The sequence below is a fragment of the Pelodiscus sinensis genome, chromosome 5, assembly GCF_049634645.1.
Source record: "Pelodiscus sinensis isolate JC-2024 chromosome 5, ASM4963464v1, whole genome shotgun sequence".
In the NCBI taxonomy this organism is placed as follows: Eukaryota; Metazoa; Chordata; order Testudines; family Trionychidae; genus Pelodiscus; species Pelodiscus sinensis.
In genome coordinates, this window is record NC_134715.1 from 8,200,268 (window position 1) to 8,228,041 (window position 27,774).

At 46.4% G+C, this 27,774-nt stretch overlaps 1 protein-coding gene across 3 annotated transcripts in view; it reads left to right on the top strand.

Annotated features, from left to right (window-relative positions):
• Positions 1–27,774, top strand: part of SHROOM3 (shroom family member 3) — a 240,827-nt gene that overhangs the window by 81,483 nt on the left and 131,570 nt on the right. Inside the window, exon 2 of one of the 3 annotated variants that reach the window (XM_006133877.4) lies at positions 11,997–14,855. The exons of the other annotated variants lie outside the window; for them this stretch is intronic. The gene's annotated coding sequence lies outside the window, so the exon portion shown is untranslated. The remainder of the gene's footprint in view (positions 1–11,996; positions 14,856–27,774) is intronic. 3 annotated transcript variants of the gene reach the window in all.

Below are 27,774 nucleotides of genomic sequence, written 5' to 3' on the forward strand. Positions count from 1 at the left end.
TGAATTGTCACTTTAGATACCATGATGATGACAGCTTAATACGGTAGATGCCATATACCATGAGAGGAAAGAGGAGATAGAGCATAGTAATATTAAAGAAGTTTGAACCTCTAAAATCTGGGAGTCTTTGGTCTGGCAACATCTGTGGTCCAGCAGGATATTGCTGGACCAGAGAGCCCCGGCTGGACAGGTTCAGGAGGTTCAGTGGGGCTAGTGAGGTGGGGAGATCAGTGCAGTGGCCGGGAGCGCTGCCCCAGTCGGGGCAGCATGAGATTTGGGAGTACAACTCTCCCAGGGTTGGCCAATGGCTGGAGGCAGTGGCGCCAGCAGCGCAGCCCCAGCTGGGCCAAGAGCAGAGCCCAGTGGCCAGGGTTGATAGCCCAGAGGGGAGCCCTGACCTCCCCTAATCCAGAAAACTCTGTGGTTGGGACCACTCTGGTCCTGAATGCCAGACCAGGGAGGTCCCACCTGTCATCATGTTATTAATGTAATACTCCTGCCACGGTGTTCCCAGCTCCAATACAATTTTAACTTAAGAATGGCCACACTGGATCAGACCAATGGTCCATCTAGCCCAATATCCTGTCTTCTGACAGTGACCTATGCCAGCTGCTTCAGGGGGAACGAAGAGAACAGGGCAAGTATTGAGTGATCCACGCCCTGTTGTCCAGTTCCAGCCTCTAGCAGTTAGAGACTTAGGGATACCCAGGGCATGGGGCTGCATCCCTGACCATCTTGACTGGTAAGCCATTGATGGACCAATCTTCCCTAAACGTATCTAATTAATTCTCTTTTGTCTCAAGTTCTTCTTGTTGACTGCGGCAAGGAGCCTAGGTTGATGGTGCCATTGTTTGATGTATGTAAAACGTTTTCGTTGGTGGTATGAACCAGCTGTCAGTGACTCTTAGTTCTTGTGTTCTCCGTCAGGATAAATAACACTTCCTTAGTTACGTTCTCCACATCAGTCATGATGTTACCAACCTCTATCCTATGGAGGCCCAGTTATCTCTTTGCTAAGATGAACAGTCCCAGTCTTTTGAAGCTCTCCTCATCGGGAAGCTGTTCCATCCCCTAATCACTGGTGTATTTACTCATTATGGTTTTATAAATGTACAGTTAACAGATAAATAACTGTCAGGGTTAGAGCCTCAACTTGTCCTCCATTGACTTTGCCAGCCGAGAATCTGGCCTTTGGATGTTGGCACGCACCGACGGAGACTAAACTCCTGAGAGACAAGCAGAAACTGGAGATTGCAAGTAACTTCCGGGTCGTGGGTCAGAAGCTGTACAAAATCTCCTGAGCCAGGAAGGAAGCACGATTCAGCCCTCTGGGGCGGTGGAATGAGGGAAGGCAAGTAGGCAGGTCTCCAGCAGAAAGCAAGGAGTGGAGGGAAATAATAAAGGATTCCAAATCCAGAGGTAGGAGAAAAAAGAGGTTGGGGGAACCACCCTCAATTAGAATAAAAATGGAAAGAAAGAAATAAGGAGCAAAATACAGCAGGGATTACAAAAGAGACTAATTAAGAAAAGCTGTTCTGTACACAAACACAGCTAGGGCCACAGATCCTTCATAGCTAGCTGGGGAATGTTGCTAAGTCTGCCTGTAGCTATGTGATGAAATGCAAACATTCAAAAGCGAGCGAGTGAGGTTCAGAGACTGACCGCAGAAGGGATGTTCTGAAGCATGGATCGTCTTTAGTCCACTCCTAATGCACCTGACCATTCAGGGTAACCTAACAATATGCACTGTAATGTCCTCCAGAACTGTGAAAGCTCCTTATGGCTCGGATGTGTCCCATTCATACCATTGGAAATGTGAACATCAAATGCAGTGTGATTTAATTAGCTCCATTGATACTGGTCCTACAATTGACAGGTAACTGCTTTTGCTGTTCTATATACCCTGGATATGTATTTCCACTCCAGCTCATCTGATGAAGTGGGTTTTACCCATGAAAGCTCATGATCTAATATATTCGTTAGTCTCTAAGGGTATGTCTACACAGCAAAGTTATTTCAAAATGACAGCAGTTATTTCGAAATAACTTTATTAGCGTCTACACAGCCAAACCACTATTTCAAAATTAATTTGAAATAGCAGAGCACTTATTTTGAATTTGGTAAGCCTCATTCCACGAGGAATAACGCCAAATTCAAAATAGCTATTTCGAAATAAGTGCCGTGTAGACTCTTATATCAAAATAGGGGACCTCCAGCCTTCCCAGGGTACCCTGGTGGCCACTCCAGCCTCAACCAAGAACACTCTTCTCCCTATTTCGAAATGCATTTTGTGTGTAGATGCGTTATTTCAAAATAACTTATTTCGAATTAACAATTTCGAAATAACGCTGTACTGTAGATATACCCTATGGCTGTGTCTACATTGGCATCCCTTTCCAGAAAAGGGATGCTAATGAGACACTTCGGAATTGCAAATCCGTGGGGGATTTAAATATCCCCCGCGGCATTTGCATTTACATGGCTGCCGCTTTTTTCCGGCTCGGGGTTTTTGCTGGAGAAAAGCGCCAGTGTAGACGCGATTCTCCGGAAAATAAGCCCTTTTCCGGAGGATCCCTTATTCCTACTTTCAAGCTGTATGAAATCTGCTGACCCAGGAAGGAAGCACGATTCAGCCCTCTGGGGCGGTGGAATGAGGGAAGGCAAGTAGGCAGGTCTTTCAAGTAGGAATAAGGGATCCTCCGGAAAAGGGCTTATTTTCTGGAGAATCGCATCTACACTGGCACTTTTCTCCGGCAAAAACCCTGAGCCGGAAAAAAGCGGCAGCCATGTAAATGCAAATGCCGCGGGGGATATTTAAATCCCCCGCGGATTTGCAATTCCGAAGTGTCTCATTAGCATCCCTTTTACGGAAAGGGGTGCCAATGTAGACACAGCCTATGGCTGTAGTTATTTTGGAATAAGCTATTCTGGGATAGTTATTCCAAAATAGAACATCTACACTGCAGGGAAGCCTCAAAATCAGTCCGAGGCAGGCTTCCCTAATGTAGGGGTGCTATCTCAATTTAGAGCCCCAGGAGGAATAACTTAGAATGGCCCTGGTGAGGGGCTATTTTGAAATAGCAGAAGTGGAGCATCTACACATGCCTTATTTTGAAATAGCTATTTCGGAATAGGAGTTGTTCCTCGTAGAATGAGGTTTACAGAAGTCAGAATAAGCTGTCCGTTATTTTGGACTTGTTTCAAAATAAGGGTATTGCTGTGTAGACGCTCACATTGTTATTTCAGAATAACGGCTGTTATTCCAAAATAACTTTGCTGTGTAGACACACCCTAAGGTGCCACAGCACTACTCGTTGTTTTTAAAGTTATAGACTAACATGGCAACTCCTCTGAGACTTTTTTCCTACGGCGTTAGGTTCAAGATCTTTCTTTTTTTTCTCTTTCTTTCTATAGCTTGAGCCTGCAATTTGAGTGCCAAGGGGAATTTGCTTATCTTTGGTGCTCAGTCAGCTGGGAGTCAAAGAAGGATCTGATTTGCATGTCAGAGAATCAGGGAGCCTTATCGAATGCTCCTTAGGTGCATATTCCACGCCCTGCTAAATTGAGTAATAATTTCCTGCCTTACACACCCTGCTGCTACTATCTTTTGTATATTTGTCCATGGCAAGCTGGACTCAACTGGGTAAGCCATTTTCGGCCATGTGCTTCTAAATGCAAATATCAGAAGAAAATCCCTCTCTCCGCTTGTACTGTTAGTGCAGTGTTCTTTTAGGAAGTAGATTTCAGAAAATTGTCTCCTCTGGCCTGAGACAAAGCAGATCTATTTCCTGTTCCTCTGTATTATTAAACTACAGAGATTAAACACACAGCATATTGGAGGCTTAAGAACCGGTCCCTTCTAGCCAAATAAAGTGCCAAGTGTAAACAGAATGCAAAGGCCAGAGCCTGTAAAATAATAGCTGGGCAAGGTGACACGGCAGCAGCAACTGGAGGGTGGAATGAACAAGCCGGTGATAGAGAAACAAAGTGATCAGAAAACTGAAATTACTGGACGACAAGTACTTTCCCCCATTGCATCAACTGCTGGGGACAAATGTTTGAAGCAACCATTAGCTGGGTGTTGTGACTGTTTGAGGAAGTGATAGGAAGCCAGGGCTTTCTGTAGAGCTGACAGTGCCTGAGTGTATTAACTTGTAGCTTGCCTCGTAGTACAAGTCACCCTGTCAATCTCTTGAACTTGAGCACAGCATAGGCACAAAGAACCTACATCTGGCTGCTGCTCCCGTCCTGTGAACTCGGGAATATTCCGGCTGGGTTCAGAGTATATGTGCTAATTGCCGTAGAGAGGGATATTAGATACCGTGAAACTGAATAATTGTGTGACCACATCAAATTTTAGTGGTCACATGACTATTTGTTACTCCTTGGGGGTGGGGCTGACGGCTATTGTGCTCCTGGTTCCACTTCCTTGATACCCCACGCTGCTGCCTCTGATACAGAGGCAGCAGCATGGGGTGGCAGCAGCCCCTGTCTGTGAGGCCCGAGCTCCCTGCAGACAGAGGCTGCACTGGCATCTCTCGCTATCAGAGGCAGCAGCGTGGGGGGTGCAGGTGTCTCCGTGGGATCTGGTGCTCATGGGGAGTCAGCTTAAAAGCTGGCTCTTCATGGGCACTGGCTCCCCCTCCCTTGCTGCCTCTAATATAGCAGCAAGGCGGGGAGACTGTGTGTAGATGACAGGATTAACTGATAAGCCTAGGCTTATCGGTTAATTGTGTAGTCGACTACACATTGACATCCATAGCCATAGAACTATGCCCTGGGAAAATCTCCCTCCGGTTTCTTAAAGCCCTCACTCTGTCCTGTGTCCCACAGGATGACGGGCCCCTTGGATGGCACGGCACCCATTCACACTTGAAAAGTTTTGTGCGTTTTTTTTTTTTTTTTTTTGGTAACCAGAGGTTCTAGAAGCATCAAAGACAGCTGAAATTCTGCAGAACCCCACGGTGAGCACATGCTAACCCATCCCTCTTCGTGCCATCTCACTACCAAACCCTGTTTGGAACAGTCCAATCCCCTGTGTGCTCCAAATGTACATGACTGAGCGTGCAACTGCCGCAGTCACGTGCACAAAGGCCACATGCCCGTGACACGAGGGATTGCATACACGCAGTCCTGGAGCATGTGTTCCAATTAGGTCTGACGTTCTGAAGGTCTGGACCCCTCTGTCTAGTTGCCCTAAAAGTACCTACTGAAGAGGAGTGAAATTCTGTATCTCATGGTAAGATGGGCTCATTTGAATAACATATATTGTAATACAGCGAATGCCAGGTCATCTGCCTATGAACAAAGAATGCTAGGTTTCATTTACAAGATATGGGGCTGGCTCCTGGAATGTGGTGACACGGGAAAGGACCCAGGAAGTGGTAGATAAAAAGCTGAACAAATGTGAGGTTCTAGCCAAGGCTAATGCAGTCTTTGGATGTGTAAGCAGAGAAATATCCAGTAGGGGGAGGAGGTGGTAGTACCTCTGTCTGTGGCATTAGTGAGACGGTCAGTGGAGTACTGTGTCCAGTTCTGGTGTCCACTGTTCAAAAAGAAAGTTGGAAAAATTGGAAAACGTTCAGCTACAAGAATGATTCAGGTCTGGAAAAGCTGCCTTAGAATGAGAAACTGAAGACGTTCAATCAATTTATTTTCTCTTGGATAAACTAAAGAGGTGGGTTGGTCTTGGTCTTCAAATGCCTGTACGGGAAAGAGATTTCTGATAGTCAATGGCTCTTGCATCTCTTTTTCTGCTAGATCCAATAGTTGGAAGAGAAGCTAATGCTGCAACAAATACAATCTAGCAGTAAAGCCAGATTTGTTAACAGTGAAGGTCATTAGCCACGGGGGGCAAGTTATCTTGGGATGTGGTGGATTCTGCATCATTTGAAGAATGTGAAGCAAAGCCTTTGTGTCTTTCTAGAAGATATGCTATAGAGATTAAGCAGAGGTCATTGGCTTGATGTGCACATTACTGGCTGAGGTTATATGGTCTGTATTATGCAGGAGGTCAGATATGATCATAACCGTCTCCTCCGGTCCTAAAATCTGTGCATCCATGATCGTCAGGCTTGGGAAGCAAAAATGTGCACAATAACAGGGCATCGGCAAAGTCAATGGCACTAAGATGATGCAAAGACAAGGTCTCCCAGCTCCCACTTCTACAGATGGGACAGATCTGGGATATCTCTTGACAGTGCCGGACCTTTCAAAATACCCCCACCCAAACGCAGGCTGTGATGGAGAGCAAGGAACCAAAATGTGAGAGATGTGGAAATCTGATTCACCCCGGCAACATAAAATGCCTGTGGAATGCCTCCCTTTGTTGCAAATAGCTCTTTCCGCGGCATCAGTTCTCCGGTGTCTGAATTTCTGGTGTAAATAACATCAGCGGTAAGAAGTGAGGTAACGTGTGTGGAGCAAGGGGACTCTCGGGATTGAAGTGAGAGACGCTGCGGGGAAGGCGCAGAACAAATAGGTCCTTGCTGAGGAGCCTGACCCTGCTCCCATTGTTGTTTGTGGGAGCTTTCCTAGTGGGCTCAAAGGGAGAGGGACTGGGCCCAAACTTTGACGTGTGATCACTGGCACGCAGGAGTAAAGTGACAGGTGTCTGCATGTCGTATCTGAGGGAGGCATTTGGCCCAATCAGAGCCGGGCTATTTACTACCGTGCATGTTATTAAAAGCTCTTGTTGCTTGGAGATGCGGCTGGAGGGTTGGGTGCCTGCATGGATTCTGCTGCTGGTCAAAGCTGATCCCTCATTCCTAAAGACAACAGGCTAGAACCTCAGGTGAGCTCCATTGACTTCGGCATTGGGTTGCCAATTACCACCGGCTGAGGCGCCTTCCCTCTTGTGCATTAGCCCAACAGAAGGGTCGGCTTCATTCTTGTTCAGGGAGTAGGTGCAATTTGGTTTTTGCTTTTTGTCAAACGGGTTTCTTGGTTCCTCGCCTAGCAGGTTCTATGTTCCTCAGGCCCCGCTCCTCCGCTGTGCTCCTCGCTCACGCCAGCGGAGAATCTGGCCCCAAATCGGTGCACTGCCTGCCTGTTTTACAGTGGCTGCCGTGCTAAAAATAGACTTTTTTCCCACAGGTCATTACACCCGGATGGCTGTCACCGTGCACTGTTTACACAGTTTTATGTGCACAACAGCAGCAGTTAGATTGCTGAAGCATGATGTTTAACACAGCTGTTCTGGGAATATTGTGCAAGCCAGAGGGGCAATAATTCAGAAGCACCTTTCCAGACACGAGCAGCCTTTGAATGAAGGCCACGTTATGACATTCCGGGGTGCAGTCTAGATCTTGCTCTGACAGATGGGGTGCCTCACAATGCACTGCACCCATGGGTCTCAAAGAACCCCGGTGTTTGTACTAAGTCAGTAACTCCTTCTGCCATCCACCCAGGGCTGGCCTTACCATGAGGCGAACTGAGGCAGCCGCCTCAGTTGCCAGACTGTGGCGGGGGTGCCACTAGGACCCAGAGTGTAGAAAATTGTGTCTGCTGCTGGTACCTATGTAGTCTATCTGCTCTAGATGCACAGAGATGGTGGAGTGCTGTGCTGGAGGAAGGAGGGCACAAAGAACAGGAAGAAGGCAGAATTGAGACCTTTCAAAGTTTTGGCCCAAGTGAGTGGGAATGGGGGTGTTGAGCTCCCCACCTCAAGTGCCAAAATGTTGCATTCACCATTCACTGAGGAGAGTTTTAGAAGGAAAAACCCTCTTGCCTGCCCTGCCCTTAGATCAGGGGTCTGCAACCTATAGCTCTCAAGCCAAATATGGCTCTTTTGTCATGCCCAAAATGCATGCAACTTTTTAAATTAAAATGAAAAATTAATTCAAAATTGTAAAACCGCGCAATGACTCATGTAGCTTGGATGTGCGCATGAACCTGGATTTCACCAGTTATGATGTAAACTTCAAAGAAATGAGTGCAAAGATGCGGCAGCAGAAGTCCCGTTAATTAACGTCTGTGAGAACCGTGTTTTCTTTAAGCTATTATTAATCATCAATAATATGAAGTTGTATATTTTCAGTCATGCAAATGGGCATTCTGATACGGCACTTTGTTGTCCACTTGGTCTGAATTTTGAAATCGTTTGGCTCTTTGGTTTGAAGAGGTTGCCGACCCCTGCCTTGGATGGTATCAAAGATGGTAACAAATGTCTCTTTGGGGAGAAGAGAAGTCGTTGAGATGGGCTGGAGCTGCTACTGCTAATAAAGACTGATCCTATTTCATCTCAGCTGATGTTTAGGATTCAGCTGAAGCTGGTCGGGTTACCACAGGGGCCATGTCTACAGTAGGAAACTATTTTGAAATTACTAAATTCGACTTAACTTCTGATTTAACAAATTTGAAATAGCGCGTCCTCACTACGGGGAAGCCTTGAAATTAGTCCAAGGCAGGCTCCGTGAATGTAGATGCGCCACCCCGACTTAGAGCCCCAGGAAGCACTGGGGATTAATTAGTTCAAATTACTCTGGGGAGTAGTGATTTTGAAATAGCGGCACTGGAGCACCCACACTACCGCTATTTCGAAATAACTCTTTTCGAATGAGCGTTATTCCTGATGAAAAGCAGGAGTATAGACTCTGAATTAAGCAGCCCATTATTTCAAAATAAAGTAGTGTGGATGCTCTGCTTACAAATTCGACTTAAGGGAGGTTATTTCAAAATAAAGTCCTAGTGTAGACCAGGACAGATGGTCTGTGTGACCTTGGGCAAGTCATTTGCTCTTTGTTCTCCATGTATTACATGGAGAAAATACTTTCTTCATTTCCTCTCTCCTATCTTCTGAGACTAAAGTTCTTTGGGGCTGCCTCTCTTTAGGTGACTGTACAGTACCTGGTTCCTTAGCATTTCAGTCTTGGTAAGGATCTCTGAGCTCTACTATGATGCAGATGTTAATTATGCATAAGTTCAAATTAGTTGTAAATGCAAAGGATGTGGAATTGAATCTCTATCTCCTGCTATGCTAGTCCGTCTCCCTGCCAGCACAGAGCTGTTCCCTGTTGTACACTTGCTAATGCATTGATTGTAAACTGTATAGGATATTTTCTGTCGAATGAAAGACACATGACTCCCTCATCTCTTGCTTTGTGAGGCAGCTCCGCATTAAAGGCTAAGGAAGCACAAACACAAAGATAGCAAAGATCAGTATTCAAGTCACTCCTTTTTTCCTCTCTCAATGTTAACAGTCTGCACCCAACTAAGCAATGCCTGTTATTACACTGAGAATGGCTCCTTCAATATGTGATTAATCTAATTGAGCAAAAGCTGGGCTTAGCTGGCTGCAAGTCAGCCTTCTGAAGGTCCTTGTTTGTTTACAGTGTCTGCTATTAACATGGATATAGCTGATGGCTTGTTTGCCAACCACAGCAGAGTCCACAGTCATCCTTTCAATTTCCTTTAAAGGAAGAGTACAATTTACCACAGAGTGGTACACGCCCCATTCAGTGCTGAAATATAAGCTAGATGGTTGAAAGGAAAGAGAGAATATTTCTAGGCCGTTTGAAATCTTTTACCTTTTTAATCCAGTGACGTATATGAAATTATGATCTCAGAGCTTCAGATATGAAGTGCAGGTACATAGAAATATAAAGACCTAAGGCTCAGCTCTTTAACTGGTGTAAATTGTCGGCTTTCTTTGCATAATAGTAATATCTAGCTCTTCGTTCATCAGTAGCTCTCAGAACACTTTTCAAAGGAGGCCATTTTACAAATGGGAAACTGAGGCCTAAGGAGGGAAAGTAGGACTAGAACACAGATCTTCTGAGTCTTAGTTTAGCGCTCTAGCCATGCTACCTCTCTTGCTGAAGTCAGTGGAGCCCTGATAACTTAGAGCAGAATATCAAAGGAGTATAATATCCATATATATGAGGGCACGGTGTGATAATATTAGACATCCAGCTAACTAAAATCATGCCGGGCCATAGATGTTGCGGGACCAGAGAGTGCTAGACTAGAGAGGTTCAACCTGTACTGTATTTCAAGGAAGAATGCCCTGTAGTTATAGCTGGATCCTCAAACTTTGGCAACTCAAGTTCAGATCCCTGCTCCAACAGATTTTATAACCCTGGGTAAACTGTGTCGTCTCTGTGGTCTAGCCAAGGTATTTAAGTGCCTAACTTCCACCGATTTCAATACGCCCCAGAGACTTAACAAAATCCTCTTCCCTTGCAAGACCCTCTTGTTATAGTTCAGGGTTTTAAAAAGACAGCCTGAAAAGTCTTCTACGCAGCCGGGCAAATGATCCTAGCGGGGTTTGGGAGAAAATACACGAGTAACTTTCCTTTTGGGCCCATTGATGTCAATAGAAAGAGTCCCATTGATTTCAATAGACTGCAGCTCAGACTCTTATTGAACAGGGTTTCCTCGCTGGCCCTTCTTCCTTTTCATTTGTTGGGTGGAAATGGATTTGTCCTGAAGGGGAGGGAAGGGAAGCTGCTGGCATTTTTACAGCAAGCCGAGTGCCAGCACTCCCCTTCAAAGAGCTTTGTGGCCTTACCCTCTCCTCTGGCAGCACGAATGTAATTTCACGTTGTATTTGACCACAAGCCAAAAAATTAAATCAAATAAATCCCACTTTGGTGAATGCAATTAATTAGAAGATGGATTTGGCTCCCGCTCCACTCCTTGAGACAGAGGCTGGCTCCGCAGTGCAGCGATTTGTATCCAGATGATCATTGTTCAGTACAGTTACTTCCGTACAATATTGGTGACGGCCGGGGAGGGAAGGGGGATAGAGCCCATGAAAGTTACCAGATTAGCAGCTCTGGAGACCAGAGTCTTGAGTTGAGAAAAAGAATGGGAGGGTGTTTTCTGACTAAGGTTTATGGTTTTGGGCTCAGGAGAGAGGGATTCACTCCCTATCTGTTGGACTTTGCACCCATCTTCTTTCTACAGCTCAGTTCACCTTCTGTTGACTAGGAATAATCAGAGTTCCTTTTCCTCACCTTTTGCCGGTGGTGCATAGGCACTCGGGGGTAGGGACTGTCTTTTATTGTTGTTTGTACAGCACCTACCACAGTGCGCCCTCATCTTGTTTGGGACATTTAAGGGCTATGGCAGGGGTGGGCAATACTTTTAGACAAGGGCCACTTTGCTCATTTTTGAAGTGGCCCTGGGCTGCCCCGGAAGGGACGGGGCTTCTGGCAGAAGGGATGGGGTCAGGACACTTCCTGCTCCTCCTTCCACAGACCCTGATTGGCTTGGAGGTGGGGGAGCACGTGAAGTCTTTGCCCCCGCCCTCCTCCACCTAGAGAGAGCTGCCAGCTGTTCTGAACAGCTGGGGGTTCCTTCTAGGCACCCGCCCCTTGCAGAGCAGGAGGAGACTTCACATGCTCTCCCACGCCAATCAGGGCCTGGAGGCGGGAGGAGCACACAAAGTCTCTTGCTCGGGTGCGCGGCCTTTGCAGGGAGGGAGAGACTTTGCACGCTCCTCCCGCCTTCAGGGCCTGATTGGTCTGGGGGCAGGGGAGGGGCCGGATCCAGCTAGCGGAGGCCCCTCTGCCCACCCTTGGGCTATGGTAATACTGTACTACAGTTAATAATAATGGAACAGCACACATATTATCAATGGAGCTGCACCCATTAAACAGAGGCCCAAGCCCAAGGCTTGTAAAGTATTTTGGCGATCTAGGGCATGTTCCTAGACTATTGAAGAGCTTTGCGGCTGATTTTGTTGTGTGTAGGTTCCAGCCCATACAGCCCCTACTGTTTAAATGCTAAGTATTTTTATGAACGTTGAAGTGCTTTCAGACCTGTTCATCAAAATGTCTGCAGTTCTTGCTCTAGTGAGGAGGCCCAACACCACACCTAGAGCAAAGAAAGCTAATCTAGACCAACGAATTTTAATAAATAACACAATGAATTAAGAATCATTGCAGACATACTGCCTGTCAAGTGTTTAAACCAGCTTCTAATTTAGGTTTTGCCCTGTGGGAAAATGTTGACCAGAAAATCAGTGTGCTCATTTGTTTTTATAATTTCAGGTCATTGACGGTGGTAGGGTGACCATGTCCAAATGCCTTTGCCGTCTAACATGGTGCCAGCTGTCACAGTGTGTTGCTCTCCGTGGGGCATTGGACACTGAGCTGCTGGCAAGAGAACTACAGTAAGTGGAGCATTGCCAAATGGACAAGATGCTGGCTTTTAGACGCTGCCCTAGAAATGCAGACGCAGGCACAGCAGCTCTGGAGAAAAAGCTCGGTCCTGTGATATCCCACAAATAATCAAACTGGATTTGCATGCGTCAGGAAAACCCTGCTAGTCCAGAGCAATGTGGTATTTTAGGGCTCAGTCCTGCTTCTTCTGAAACCCCTGTTGGCTTCATTTGGAGCAGGGTCAGGCCAGTATAGAACATAAAAGCTAATAAAGTGTTCTGCTGGTTTCTGCCTCACTTCTGCATCGGCAGTTTGGTCTAGGCTGACCTTTAGATTCTGGGGCAAACAGTAGGACCTGAGTCAGGGTACTCTTCTCTGTACACGTGGAAAGAATTGCAGCATGATAGCTTCAAATGACTCAGATCAGCAAAATCTAGATGAAGGGTTGAATTTAAAAGTCCTGTATTGTACAAGTCTCCTGTAGCATTGCTTCAGTTTGGAGTCCATTTTGATTCGTATCATAAATCTGATTATTTATTAAAAGGGGTTTATAATTTGCATTGCAGTGAAATCAGATGCGTATACACTGCCAAACTGCCTGGGTTGTTGATTAAATTCACTCAGAAAGATTAAATATTTATTGTGCCACTGTCCTGGAATCTGATCCCAGTTAAATCCAACATAACTCCTCTGATATAAATGTTTGTCTCAATTTACATGAATGTAACAGACATTGGTGACCTACTTCTCATCTCCCTTACACTGGAGTATTTCTGCAGGATTAAATGGAGCTGGTTCTGATTTACACAAGTGTCAGTGAGACCAGAATCAGGTCTTGGATTCTAGTTCACAGAACTTAAATACAGAGCAAAGGTTAAATCTACAATAGCCATGAACACGATACATCATCAATCATGTTTATTGAAGGTTTGTTTTTACTAGAGATGATAGAATTATATGTGGTGAATCAATTGAAAAAATTGACCTTTTTTTCTGTTTGCAAATTGTTTGTGACTTTGATTACAGGTAAAGTAATCTTTTTGCCAAATAATTTGTGGAAACATATTTCAGCCTGAGGTTCGTTGGCAGACTGGTCCCTGTGGCTATTTGCTGTTCCTTATTTGTGGGGTGTGATTGGTCGTATATGTCACAAGGTATTGCTTTTGCTTTTTGACAGAACGAGTGAAACTTTTAAAACAAGGAATACAAATGAGGAACAGCAACAACACACAACCAGTAGTGAACACTCTTGTTCACATGCGGACTTGTTGGCTTATGGCATTTGTGCAAAGGGCAGCCATTCCCCAAATATTTATCCAACAATAGCTGCCTTGCACAAATGTTTGTGAATAATGTATAAATCTTCATGTGACCATGGAACAAACAGCTGTTAGGAATTCAAACAAATTCTTGAGAATATCTATATGCAATATCCTGCCTGTTGTGATGACACGAGGAGAGCCACGTGCTAGTGTCATTAGGTATCAGTTGTGGCTACACTTATGTAGATGGTTTTATATGAGTAGCAAGCTTTTAAAATAGATCTTAATCCTGAGAGTTACTTTCTGCTGCTCTCAGACCAAACCAAGCTCTTTAAGAAAGAGCAGCCATATCCAAATGAATTCAGATCCATCACAAGCTGAAAAGAGCCAGAGAAATCAGATTATAGCTACTACTCCATCCCCCTATTTGCCATATCTTTGTAGCATTGTTGCAAAGGCTGATGTTTCCACTGTTAAACTGCAGTGGGAGAACCAAACAAGCTACCATCAGCAGTGATCTCTGAGGGATGGAAGGGTTGCTCAGCAGTTAGAGCACTAGATCAGGATGTAGGAAATCTGGCTGTTTAATACCCTCTTCTGCCAGATTTGTGTGCAGTAGCTTGCCTCAGGCCTTATCTTCACTTACAAGGAGATAAGAGTTGATTTAGTCTAGTAAGGACATGCTAAATTGACCGTTGATCATGTTCCCATCAACTGTGATACTCCACCGAGTCACGAGGAGTAACAGAAGTCTACAGGAGAGTTTTTCCCATCGACTCCTGCGGTCAGGACTCCACGGTAAGTCAAACTAAGCTATGTCGACTCCAGCTATGCTAGTCATGAAGCTGGAGTTGTGTAACTTAGTTCGACTTTGCCCCCTAGTGTCGACATGGTCTGTCATCTCACCTGTAAAATAGGGGTAATTCTCCCCTTCCTGACAGGGGTATAATGAAGGGAGCTATGTTAAAGACTGAGAGGTGTTCAGATGCTATGGTGAGGAGGCCATTTAAATATCTAAGACAGTAGAGATGGCATGACAGGTTACAAGAGGTTGTCAGCCATTGATCTCGGCTGTGGCAGGAATAGATGAGGATCACATTCACCAGAAATCATAACAGAAGCCGCCTTGGCATCCTCGCTCTGTGTATTTCCCCTTCTATCACAGTCTCTGCTTTCTGTCAGGCCTGCTGACGATTGATTGGTAGGAGGGCAGTAATTTGAGCTGCCTTTTGCAGTTTGCTGCCTGAGCCGCCTGCTTAGCTGCTAGGTCAGTGCTGAGGTGCCTCAGCGCAAACCACCTGTATCTGAGACTCGTTATCTTAATTGCTGCCCTCCTCTTTCTTCCTTTTCTGAGACAGCATTCTAATTCTTTCCTGTAAGTGCTGAGCCTGCCACATGGCAGGTCGCCTGTACGGTGCCGTCCGTCTTGGGAGCAGCGCACAAGCAAGGATGAGGCTGTTTGAGGCTTGGGCTGGTTTTTCGTAAGGTAAGCAGCCTTTAGGCAGCTCTTGCAGAGCGAGCTGGCCTTGGCTTTCCGCCTGCTCAAGTAATAGCTTGTGTGGCTGGGTTCTTGAGGGGGAGGGGGAAAAATCCAGACTCCTGTTGGTCCTAAATGCTGAAGGATCCCAAGTGAACAAACAAGTGTTCAGGTGATGAAGTGAGCTGCTGCTGTGTGTGAGACTCGGAGCAAAGAGGAGCAGCACTGCGTGGGCAATGTTAAAATCCAGACCGGGGGAAAAAATCCGAGTGTTGAGTTGAAAGGGCTTTCAGAGACCATGGTGACAGGTGATCTTATAGACATCTCAAGACAGAAAAATATTTAAGGCCAGGCCTTCAGCTGGTATAGATGGGCGTAATTCCATAGACTTCAGAAGCTGGCACACGCAACAAGAGGGGTGTAATGAATCTTTTACTCCAGGCCATCCCCAATAGACAACATCCTCACAAGGCATTGCTAAGATTCCCTTTATCGTTAAAGGCTCTCTGAAGTAGCAGATTTATACTAGTTCCGCGTGGGCTGTGTGAGGCAAGTTTCAATCCAAGTGATGCTTTGCATCTGTGTTTTTAATCAGGACTGAGCAGCCATACAGAGCTATTTGCCTGTAGGCAGCAGAATAAGAATTTAAAAGGTCCAAATCCTCCATTTTAACTCTTATTGTGGAATTACACCAATTTACACCAGAATATATACAACATTGTAAATTGCTTATCAAACAACACAGGAAGGACTTTGAACTTTGATTTAGATTATGGTTTTATTTCCCTTAGTATAATGCAGAACAAATATATAGACAAGTTACCCATTTTACTGTGAGCATTATTTGTAGGCCTATTATTCTGTTATTTACTAAGGTACACTAGAACCGGAGTTCATATATATCAGCCTAGTTCCATTCAAATCAGCATCCTGAGGTTGGGCCCACTACGTGAAAATTGGGGGAAGACAATGGTTGACTGGCATGAGTGGTAATTGTGGTTTGTTTTCATAATTGTAGGAAAGGGAGTATTTCCTTCTGGGGATTTCTCTTTGGGGAAAATTGTCCTCAAATGGGTTATGGTTCCAGCCAAGCCTCAATGGTTTGTGGATGATGCATTTTACCTTGTTTAACGCACACTGATTAACCTTAGGAGTGACAGCTTTAGAGAGTAAGGAGACTCTCGCAATGGTAATGGGATTGATTTATAGAGCAAATACCCATCATTCTCGGTCAGTGTTTCTCAACCTTTTTTTATAAGTACCTCCTTTAAAAAACATTATAAGTACCCCCAGTACCTACAGTTTTCAGACACACAATTTTTTCTATTATTTTTTTCTGTTATTGCAACACATTTGTTTAAACGACTTAATCGTAGCCGGCCGGGCAATGACATTTTTGAGTGTAAAAAGTACAAAAATAATAAAGTGCTGGAAAACTGAAAACAAAAATTCAGTTTTCTCCACGTTTCAGTTGTATTGATGTACCCCCCTCAGACTTCTCTCAAGTACCCCTAAAGGTATTCAGACCACTGGTTGAGAAACACTGTTCTAGGTGAAACATCTTGCACTCCAAAAGACTCTGCTTTTTTTTTTTCTTGCCTATGTGCCATTTTTAACTGATCTCGTGGAAATAAATGGGGCGGACAGATCATTGGTTGTATAGCAACTTTAATCCTCGGAACGCTGCCACTTCCCAGGTTGTCAGTCCTGCAAATGGTTGGAGAGCAGGGGCGAGAGGGTGTATTCGTTCTCCGGCATACATATTCCTATATTCCTGCAGTGCCTTGAGGGGGAATCTAGCCCCCACCTCAGCAGCCCTGAAAGTCCCTTGCCTTTGGATGAGTCTGGATTTGAAGGGTATTTCTGAGCAGCACAAATTCCAGGTCCCTGGGAGCTGTTTGGAGAGGGGTCAGTTCCTAGCTGGACTGTAGGATGTGGGAGGTCAGAGGGGAGACTGCTCTGCAGAGTCGCCAGTCCTCATCTTCCCATGATGGATCTGTACTAGGAGCACGTCTTAATCATGCAGCTGAATTAACTTCTGTAAAGTGGCTGCGTTGGCTTGGAGGGAGAGGATGCCTTCTCTCCCCTCCCTCCCCCCGCCCCTGTGCAATTCAGATCGTCTGTCTGAGCAGGGGTGGGGTGGGAACAAAGAACTCAGTGATGTAGTAGAGTAGCAATCTTGCACTAGCAAGGGTCCTTATCCAATGCCCTGTACAGTCTGCCATTGGCATCAGAGGGTCTCAGACCAGGCGCTATATGAGTATCTCTAATTCAAGTTTCCATCTTTAATTCTGTGAATCATTTATGCTGACTGGCACCCGAGTAATTCTGTGAACCGTAACGTGTAACATGTATGTAGCTAATACATATTATGGCTGAGATTTCCAAAGCTGTGGATGGGATTCGGATGCCCATTTTCTATTAAAAGAAATTGAGCATCCAAACCTCTTAGGTAGCTTTTAAAATGTCAGGCCTGGTCTACAGGAGGATTTTACGTAAGTACTATGCAGCTACGTGTCTTGTGAAGAATCCGCACCCCTGATGGATGTAGCTACCCTGGCCTAAACTCTGTGTAAACAACAGTGTGTGATTGGAAAAATTCTTCTGTCAAACTGGCTACGGCCTCCCAGGGAGTTAGATTATGTACCCCACAGAGAGAATCGCTCCCACTGGCGTAGGTCGTGTCTATACTGAAGCCCTCCATTGGTGGCAGCTGTGGCATGGTCGTGTTTTCAGTGTAGATGCAGACTAAGGGTATCAATAACGTCTCTCACTCTCCCTGGTGTATCCGATAGCCTCCCAAAGGGAACCTTTTCTGAAGTCTCCGAAGGCTTAAAAGCAGCCCTCCCTGCCCTGGCAGCTGGCTGAACAAGTACCAGGTATTGGCATCGACTTCAGATGCCAAACACAGGTCATTTCTTTTGGCTTTTTAGAAATTGCAGCCTGCAGAGACTACTTAACAATGAATCCTAGCAGCTGGGCTATGATAGGACAGGCTATGAGTGCAGACACTTATAAGCCATGGCAGCTATCGTTGGCTCAAGAGAGGTAACAGCGGGAACTGGATTAAAGATTGATAAAAAAAAGACGATGAACGGATGAAAGAGCCACCTGGAAACTTCATTCCTTCTTTATTTGTAACTTAAGCTCATAAACCAAATCTAAACCATTGTGTGTGTGTGTGAGAGAGAGGGAGAATTTCCTGTGCGACTGCTCCAAACGACTAAGGACTTGGACTAGGCAACCCCCCAAGCCCTCTCCTAATAGCAGAGTCATAAATATTCATGTCACAAGTGCACTGTCTCCCTTCTGGCTTGTGTAGCGGCGCGACCTGCTGACGTGCTGCAGGGGCAACTTTTTAATAGGTTCAGAAGAGTGGCTGTGATGAAAGAGACCCGCTCAGAAATTGTCGTCCTACCCCTTGGGAGCATGTTGGCTAATGCCGTTCCCCCAGCAGTCTATGGAGCAGTTCTCCTGCACACCACAAGGGGGCGAGCTCATATACCACAGCAAGGCTTTGCCTGTTGACTTCAGCCTACGGTATCTGCCTCTTTGTCTCTTCGGGGGTTATAAATAAATAATGTCAGCCCAGCCACCAAAAGCCAGTCCGCCCCCACGGGTCTGGCTTCTCGTGTGGGACCAGCACGACAGTGACAGGCAAAGCAGATTCATACGCTTCCCTGCAAATTGAGCATTTCTGTTTGGGAGCCCAGCACAGTCTGCACTGTGTGTGCATGGGGGGGCCTAGGGCTGCCAGATGGTTTAACAAAAAATACCGAAATCCCCCCTCCCTTCTAAAAAAAAAAAAAAACCTACACCAGCAAATAATTCTGTTGAGGAATAAAAAAAGGGAGCGGGGGAGACCAAAGTTGTTGAGCAAAAAAAAAGGGGTGCTGCGCCTTTAAATGGCCCTGCACTTCTCAGTCTCCTGCCCCCGCCAGACGTGTCAAGGGAAAATTGTCCCCACCGGGCTTCCGTCTGAGGAAAACAGGGTTTTTTCTGTTGTTTTTTTTTAGTTTTTTTTTTTTTACCAGATAGGGGACCCGAATAACGGACAGTCCGGGCTAAAACCAGACACCTGGCAACCCTATGGAGGCCATGCTGTGCAGAGTTTGCCTGGGGAGCTGTGACTTCGCCTGTTCATGCAGGCTTCCAGTCCTCATGAAGGACTTTCTTTACAGGGGTAGTCTAAGCAGTACAGTCAGTCCTTAAGTTACAAACACATTGATTTACGACTGTTTGTACTTACGACCAACCTCCTATACAGCCAGAACCCGAGTTATGAACGAAACCCACACTTGCGAACAGCACGGCCATACGTCAGTGAATGTAATCCGACTTATGAACACATCGAGTTACGATCAAGTGCTTAGAATGTAACTCGTTTGTAAGTCGGGGACCAGCAGTACTTAGATTCAGTGCAGGGACTGTGTCTCCCAGCAGCTTGTGTCTCTGCGCACCTAGCGCTTTTGGGGTGCAACTGTAATATAAGTAGTAGTTAGGGAGCTGGAACGAGGCGTATAGTGTGAGTGCTCAGAGCTTTTGAACCAAACTGTAACCCCTGTGTATGATGGAAACCACTTTGAGCCAGGGCAGCACCTTTCGTTCCAGCCTGTATAGTAATAGATCACTGGCTAGACTCTCTCATGCAGAGCGCTGTGTTGTAGTTTATCTCATTGCTCCCCATGGAGTAGCTCCTCTCTTTCTGGACATCCAGCAGCCTTCCCTCCTCCTCCTTCCCTTCCAGTAGCTTTTCCCTCACTAACTTCTCCAGTGCTACATCTCCTGTTGCCTGTTAGACTGTAAGCTCTTTAGGACAGCAGCCCTGTCTCTGTGAGGCATCCTGCACAGAGGTGAAAATAAGTGGATGCGCTCCAGTGCGCAGCTCCGGCAAGAACTGGCTAAGCTGTGGCAAAAGCCAGCAGGGCGCTATTTAAAGAGCTGGTGGGGACCCAGGTTGTGATAGGACAGGACTGGTACGAAATTTAAGTTCCTTTCACCCCTGGTCCTGCACCCCAAAGACAGTGGAAAGATAATGATCCTCCCAGAGTGAGGGGACTAGCTTTTTGCCTCCTCCCCCGTCTTCAAACAGAAATAATCCCTGAGAGCCCTTGGAAAGCCAGCCCAGGGCCTGGTCCACCCCCGTGCTGAGTACCTGTGACTCCTGTGGGAGCTGCAAATGCTCAGCTGCTGTCTCCTTGCCAAAAGCGAGGAGTGCTCAGTGCTCCCCAGCCAGTTCAGACACTAGCTGAGTTTGGATTTCGGCAACCAGAGCAGTTTCCCAATTGTGGCATCTGGTAGCTCGCGCTGGGGAGGCAGGGGGTTGGGAGAGAGACTGCGGGAGGCCAGTCCCCAGTGCGTTGGAGCTATCGGAGCATCATGAGGGGAGTCGCCGCCAGAGGAGCTGTGTGCATGGAGCTTGTCTAGGGGACTGGCAGGCGGCATTGAAGCCGCCAGGGCCTGAGGTATTTGAGGAATGTTAATGGTATGCTTGAGTGGAGCGTTTCTGAGCCGGGCCCTGAGAACGGCTCTCCCTGCCATCTGTTGTTAACCATGGAGTTTCATAGCAACAGCATCTCAAGAATGATTTTTTTTCATAGAGAGCCCCCCTGGCTCCCCACACACTCATGAATAAGCAGGATAGGGGCTTAGATTCCTTCACAGAGAGCTGAGCGCTTGAAAGGGGGAAATGCCTTTCTGTGCTCAGCTTGTATTTAGTTGGGGGTTTGAGGAGACATTTTTGTGTCAGACCAAGACTTATATTAGGATATGAACTGACACGTATTATAGTCTTTTGATCAGCCAAAAGCCACCAGTTCAAATCCATTCTAGGTCAACAGGGACCAGCATTGTTACCATCCGAGAACTCATTAGCATATGAGATGAGTTGATGTTAGCAGCGTATTCTCTAGCAAATGAAGATTCCCCCTTCCCCTATCACTGTCCCACTCAGTAAAACACGGGTGTATCGTCCCTTTGATTTTACAGAATATTACCCAATGATAACTTGCATAGCTTTTGCATGGGCATGTTCATTTATGGGACCTCTCTTTTGTGACTAGGTGCATATGGATACAGAGAAGTTAGTCTGATGCTTCCGAGGCAGGTTCTCAGACAATTTAAATCAATGTGGTTTCAATGGCTCCAAGAGGAGTTGTCCCAGTTGACCTCAGCTCAGGACTTGGCCCTCTGACCTGACGTGTGTCACAGTACAATGATATTAATGGTCTCTCCAGCCCTCTCGTTCTGAGCATTATAGATGACAGGCTGAGAGCCCATGTTGAGAGTGCAGAGGTAGAAGAAGCCTGGCCAAATGAATGGTCTTATGTCTCCTCTTTCCTGCATTTTTCAGGGATCAGCTCCTGAACTGCAGAGCTCCTTCTTGCCTTTTCTCATCCCCTGGACTCCAGAGATGGCCCCCTTTTAAGTACAAGAGTGGTCCCATTGACTGCAATGGGGCTATTTACCTGCTAAATATTAAGCATCTGTTTAAGCATTTTGCTGGATCGGTACCAGAGGGCTCAGTACCCTACTGGATCAAGCCCCTAGAGCACCGGCCCTTTTGGGCTGGTGATGTCATGCCAAACCTGAACCCCCAAACGTTAGTGTTCAGTTTGGCAGACTAGAATAGGGCCGCTTCCAGTTTGGTTTGGGATTTCTGCTTGACCGGTTTGCCCAGGGCTTCTGCCACCCTGTCCTTTACACACACAAGCAGGGCTGGTGTGCAGTAGCTGTATAAGCAAAGGATAAATGCCAGTTTTTATCTAGTGAGCGGGAAGTGAATTGATCTTTGCAGCTCAACACACCCCCGCCTTTCTGCTCCCTACTTACTGATCCCATCCAGAGCCACTTCAAAGATCAGGCTCTCCAGTCCATACAAGTATGTTTCAATGCACTTGTGTGGCCTGCTACCTGCAGCTGTATTTGCACATTCTGTGTTTGGTGACGATGCCATTTCAGTTATGGGTCATCCTAGCGCAGGGGACTTAGCTTAGATTGTGTAGAAACGCTCTTTGTGCCAGAGAGCTGACTGGAGACCAAATGTGTTGTGCGTCCCATGTAATAGCTAGTTAGGTGTCACTGCAATTACTTCGTTTGCCCATGCAATCACAGCAACCATATGAGCAAATGCAGTTGAGTAGCTGCACCGTATTTTCTGACATGTGCAGCGGACCTTAAAATAGACTGTAAAGCAGGGTTGGGGAACCTTTTTCTGGTCGGGGGCTGTACACAAGTGAGAAGCAAAAAGAACAAAAACAAACCCAAAAATTAAAACAAAAAACCCCCTCACTGACATGGCCCCTGTCTGAGGAGGAGAAAAATCTGAGGGGTAGCTGTGTTAGTTTGTAACTTTAAAAACAACTTTAAAAAACCAAATAGTCCTGTGGCACCTTACAGGCTAACAAAAAAATGTCTAGTATCACCAGCTTTCATGGGCCACTTCTTCAGATGAGACGATCTACTTGAAGTGGGTGTTGCCCACAAAAGCGCATGATACTAGACGGCTGTGACTACACTGGCACCCTTTTCCATAAAAGGGATGCTAATGAGACACTTCAGAATTGCAAATTCCGCGGGGGATTTAAGTATCCCCCGCGGCATTTGCATGAACATGGCTGCCGCTTTTTTCCGGCTCGGGGTTTTGCCGGAGAAAAGCGCCAGTCTAGACGGGATCTTGTGGAAAATAAGCCCTTTCAAGTAGGAATAAGGGATCTTCCGGAAAAGGGCTTATTTTCCGCAAGATCCCATCTAGACTGGCGCTTTTCTCCGGCAAAACCCCGAGCCGGAAAAAAGCGGCAGCCATGTTCATGCAAATGCCGCGGGGGATACTTAAATCCCCTGCGGAATTTGCAATTCCGAAGTGTCTCATTAGCATCCCTTTTATGGAAAAGGATGCCAGTGTAGACACAGCCTGCATGTATTTTTGTTAGCCTCTAAGGTGCCACAAGACTACTTGGTTTTTTTTGTAAGTTGTGTTTGAGAGGGAGAAAGACGCTCTCCACATTCCCTTTGCACACCAGGGCCTGGGGGTCCAGGCATAGGCGTCCAGTAGCCTAGGCAGGGGAGGGGCACAGCCTTCCCAAACCGCCAGGCATGGCCCTGCCAACGCTCTTCCCCCACACTGCGTGCCGTTGGCGTTCTGGGGGGCGGAGTGCTGCTCCTGGCTGGGGAGGCTGGAACCTGGCAGTCTCCTCCGTCCCCCGGTGCTCTGGGAGCCGTACTGCGCAGCTTCCTCCACTCCCCCTGTGCTTTGAGCAGGCATCCCCTTGCCTCTCTTCCTCTCTGCGGCACACTGGGGAGGCTGTGGCGCGCTCGGTGCGCTGCCCTACCTCTCTTCTCCTCCCCAGCTCAGCACGCTGTCCCGTCTCCTCCCTTCCCTGTGGGGGCGGGGCCTCAGCAGAGGGGGTGGAGCTAAGGGCCAGCCTCCCCCTACCCCAGCTGCACCAACTGCCCATGGGCCCAGGCTAGTAAATTTTGTGTGCTTAGCCCCATGGTGAGGCATCAGGATGGCTGGAGTGCCAGCTCAGCTCCCCAGTGTTGGGGTGAGCCCTGAGCTTCGGGAGCTGGCTCCAGGCAAGCTGGGGGCCACATCTGGCCCCCAGGCCGGAGATTCCCCAACCTTGCTGTAAAGAGCACTCAACAGCTTCTGTAGGGAACACACCTGGAGCGGGTGATGGGCTAGATGACTCGGTAGGTTCTTATAGGTGGGTTCTGTTTGGTAACTTGGCTTTATTTTTTGACTCAGTTCTCTGAGACTTTAGTGGCATGACAGGCCACACAGAGGTAACGAATTCCATGTGCTCGTTTCATATGCAAAGCCACTGTGGCTGAGCCCGGCATGGAGGCCCGTATACTTTGGAAGAGGTGACTGCGCCTTACTTTCCAAATAGCACATTGGTTTTCGTATCGATTGAACTATTGGTAATAGTCGTCCATCTAGCACATCCACGGGCAGTAAGAAATACAGGCATGCGGTGGGAAAACCACAGGAACACAATAGGGTCAGGGAGAAGAATCTCTTCATTCATGGCACTCCGGAAGATCCGACCTGCTGTGAGTTAGAAAATCATCCCCCTCAATTCTGCAGGCTGTCGTGAGCGTTTGAAATTGGGCACCAGCTATAATGGCAGGCTTGATCATAGGGAAGAGAGTGAAAGCCGATAGCTGCAGAAAGGCTGCTGGGAAGAGGGGACTCTCCCCCAATCAACAGGTAGTCATTATCACCTGTCAGCTGTCAGTTTCCAGCAGGTGATTTGTCCCACAATCATCTTTCTGAGAACTAGATTTGTTTGCCTGAGGCCATGGGTAGCGAGAGAGGGGCTGTTGGGTCTTTCAACTGACAGGTATCATTTAACCGTGATCAGAAGAAAGGTAAAGCATTTCTTCATTGGAGACAGAAGAGATTACAGCCTCTCTGCCCCTATGGAGATGGGGAAAACAAGTCATTACAATCCAGTAACTCCTTTGACCAAAGAACGTTCAAAGGAATTATTCCAAACCAGAATCCTGTCACAATAGAATTGTATCTTCCAGACGCCGTAAGACTTGCAGACACTTTCATATGTCTCTCTTTCTCTTTCCCAAGGGAAGCTGCCCCGTTTCCGGGACAGAAGATTTAGGATTTTGTTCTAACTCAGAACTATTAATATCCAGCCAAAACCTGTAACCCTCCTGCCCCAAACAGATGATCCTCTGAGGCTAATGGGTGACTTTCATAAGCAAGGACTGAATGATTTGGTTAACGTGGATTAGGGATGTTAAATTGAGATTAATCAGCTAATTGAGGAATTGATGGAATTTCCATAGTCCATGGGCGGCTCTTGCTACATTTCAAAAGCCGAGGCGCAGCAGGGATAGAATTCCATCGACTACTCGATTAGCTGATTAAGCGAAGTTTAAGTTCTCTAGTTCAATCTCATTCCATCTCTGTGAAGACCAGAAGTTTTCTCCAAAGTTGTGTGCTTTGCTTCCATTTTTGGAACACTTTAATACCAAACAGGAAATTCCTTCAGTGAGCTATAGCAGTTTTGGCAACTCTGAGATCTTTGATGTTCATCTTAAAGCCCTAGTTTTGGGAGTCATATGATTCATGAGTCTGTCAGCTTTCCTTTAAAACATGGTGGCTAGCCCTCCTGGCTCAAAACCCAGAAAGACATAATAAGTGGGCGGGGAGGATCTTTTTTATTTAATTCTTACAAAACTAACTGGACTGGCAACACTGCATAATAAGGCAAGCAAACACATTCTGCCATATGCAGGACCCAGTTCCTGGAGGGGTGGTGTATATGTGACTCCCCCCGCAAGTTCAATGGGCACCTCTGCAAATCAGGCCCATCGCATAGAATGAAATCCATTTCTCACTCTGTGCCATGAGGCTGATCCAGCTGAGATCTGTCTCCTGGCAGTAACACAGCCTCGTTTATCACTAAACCAGATTATTTATTTTGTGGAAGAGGGAGGCAGGGAAATGAATCATTGCCCGGGTTACATGGATTCCTCCTCCAAAGCATCAACACTTCGGTAACAATGAGGATAAATAATTGCCTAATGAAGCCCCCCTGTTGCAGTGGTGGTTCTCTCTTGCTGCCACTCTGTGCTGACTCCCACAGGAGGAGCTGGCCTGGGCATAACTCAGGCTTGAGGAAAATGAAAGTTTCCTCTTAACTTATGCTTAGAAAGGCACAAATGCACCTGGATAGTTCGCCTGGGGGTCTCCACATGAGCAGCACTCCTGTCCCTTGGATCTGACTTAGCCCACTTGTGGGGGAGGGGAATCATCATGCCGGGATCGACTTGTCCACTCTGGGATCTGCTCTCAGTTACATACAAGGTGTTTTGCAAAACCCACCCTGCAGGCTCCTATTTGTGCAGCACTATCTGTGGATGAACATTTCTTTCCGGCAGTCACTGGGGATCGGCTTGTGTCGTGTCATGTGAGGATTGATAACCGGATTCTTTTCTGGTAGAACTGTAGCTGTTGTTTTCATAGGAGCAGTGATGACAGTGGTTGCTGTTTGGTCATTGATTGGTTCTCAGAAGCTCCCCGGGTGGGACTTTTTTCCTGGTTTTACTTCTTCATGGCATCCTAGCTAGTTTTTCTCTCATGCCCACACTTGCCGGTCAGGGCACCAGCTGGGGGTTCAAAAAGTGTCTAGCTGCCATCTGTAGCTACACCCAACCGTTGCACATGGCCTGAGAGATGAGACCAGCTGTCCAATCTCCTCTCTCCACATTGTCTATTTTGCTGCAGAGCTTTCTGCGGTCTTTTTGCTGCTACTGCATCAGAACAGCTCCCCAAATCTATGATTGCTTTTGAGTCATTCCCGCTCTGCTCACACCTGCAGCAGTTTTTATTGTCACAACCAGTTTTTATTATTTTATTATTCACAACCCAGTTTTTATTGTCATGTTAATTCCAACCCAGTTTCATTTTAAAAGCTCGCACGTGAGAAGCTGATAGACCTCAATGGGGCTTAGCTTAAGTTTGGGAGAAGGGGGAAGAATGAGAAATAAAGACAATTGTATGTGACTAAATATTGCGCCGTTTATTTCAGTATGCCATTGCTCACTAATTTGTTTTTGAAAAACTAAGGCAATTAAAATAAAAATGACATTAATGTACCATATTAGTTGAGATTTTTACCAGCAATAAATTCAGAGCAATCCACAGCAACCACTAACTGTATTGTGCATGTATATTCAAACACAATAATGAACACCTCATACAATGTTCTCTCACTTCCCATATCTTTCATGGTGACCAAATTATCATCCCTGTGGGAACCATCATTGGAGTTTCCTGACTTTTTGTGCATGCAGAACGCTGGCCCATACCGTTGTGGCAGTATGTAGCACTTTGCATCTAATTTAAGCAATACTGTGGTCTTTGTTTGTCTCTCAGAGGCTAAAGGAAAGACAAAAGACATAGTTGAGCGTGGATCTTCTGAGACATTCTAAGAACATGCACTCACACACATTCTGTTGCCCTCTGAGGAATTTATGGCCATTATGATGTCCTCTAATGAGCACATAATGAGACTGTTACTTCTTCACTTAATTAGTTTGACAGATTTTCATTTAAATATAAAAGACTTCTAGCCCTTAGAGAGCAAAAGGGGGGCGGGGGACAGTGTTTGACTCTGCTTTGCTGGAATGGGGGAAGGGCAACAACTAAGTATGAATCATTCCCTTCTTTTGATTCCAGGCCTTCATGTTAGCTTGCAGCTTTCCACCTTCCCTTGCGCACCTTTGGGCAGGCTGCACACCACAGGTTTTTCACTGAAGGTTGGGAGAACCCATGGGGCGCATGTGCCAGATGTTCTCAGGTTTGAGAATTGGTGCCGGGGCTCCCCTAGTCACCAAATCAGTTAGCTCTCTATAGGGCTTGTTTTTTTCCTCTCAGTCTGGGGCCCAATCCAACTCCCATTAAGGTCAGTGGGAAGACTCCTCGCTTTAATAAGAGATGGGAGTTATGTTATTTGGCAATTAGATGTCTATGTGTGCGCGACAGGGTTCCGGAATGCAGTCGGGATGTGAACGGGTAACGGACAGCCCCAAGCGCGGGGAGGCCGGCAGCGACAGCCTTGCATGGGGGAAGTGGGGGATGGGTGTGGGATACCGCTTAATTGGTTGACCAGTTAAACCTAAAGTTTAACCGGTTAACTAATTAACTGGAACGTTACATCCCTAAAACGCAATGCGGTGCTGATAAATGAATGAAACACAATTGGAACGCAGATTGTATGGAAATCTGTCCGTTGTTTGCAGTGGTTTCCCTAATGCCTCTTGTTTAAGATGAACTGTGCTTCTCTACATCATGTTGGGGACCTTGGAGAACAAGGCTTTTTGGTGCCTCTTTTTCTTCCAAATGACAAGACAGAGGACTGACACAGAATCATAGAGATGGAAGAGACCTCAGGAGGTCATT